Source organism: Penaeus monodon, chromosome 22 (genome assembly GCF_015228065.2).
Source record: "Penaeus monodon isolate SGIC_2016 chromosome 22, NSTDA_Pmon_1, whole genome shotgun sequence".
NCBI classification, from domain to species: Eukaryota; Metazoa; Arthropoda; class Malacostraca; order Decapoda; family Penaeidae; genus Penaeus; species Penaeus monodon.
The window spans coordinates 24,305,510-24,305,947 of record NC_051407.1 but is presented as its reverse complement, the minus strand read 5'-3'; positions in this window follow the sequence as shown (position 1 = coordinate 24,305,947).

The window sequence follows — 438 nt, the reverse complement described above, 5'->3', positions numbered from 1 at the left end:
AAAAATTAAGCAAGAGATTGCCGGGTCTTTTTCGCTTTACATGACTATCATAGTTACTTAGTACATGTAGTATCAATCAAAAACAATATAAAAAGAATGGAACCTTAACCTGTATTTTTGTATTAACGAGAAACCTACTGGTATATAATAGTATTCCCTAATAGAATATCCAAAGAAAATAAAAGCGTTTCCTTATTCACAGAAAACGTAAAAATTATCGGAGAAATTTTTCTTATTCTCTGTAGCATCAGAAAGACGGTGTAATAAAGCGCTCAAAAATTGAAAGAATATATATATATGTCCTTCCAAGGAAATAAGCATAATAAGTAATGTATCAGGTAATCATTGTCAGTGGCGTGATCACAGGCTGAAGTGGGAGATTAACTTTCTTCTTGTTTGCAAACCTGGCCTTTATAATTCTTATCAAAAGGAAAATGT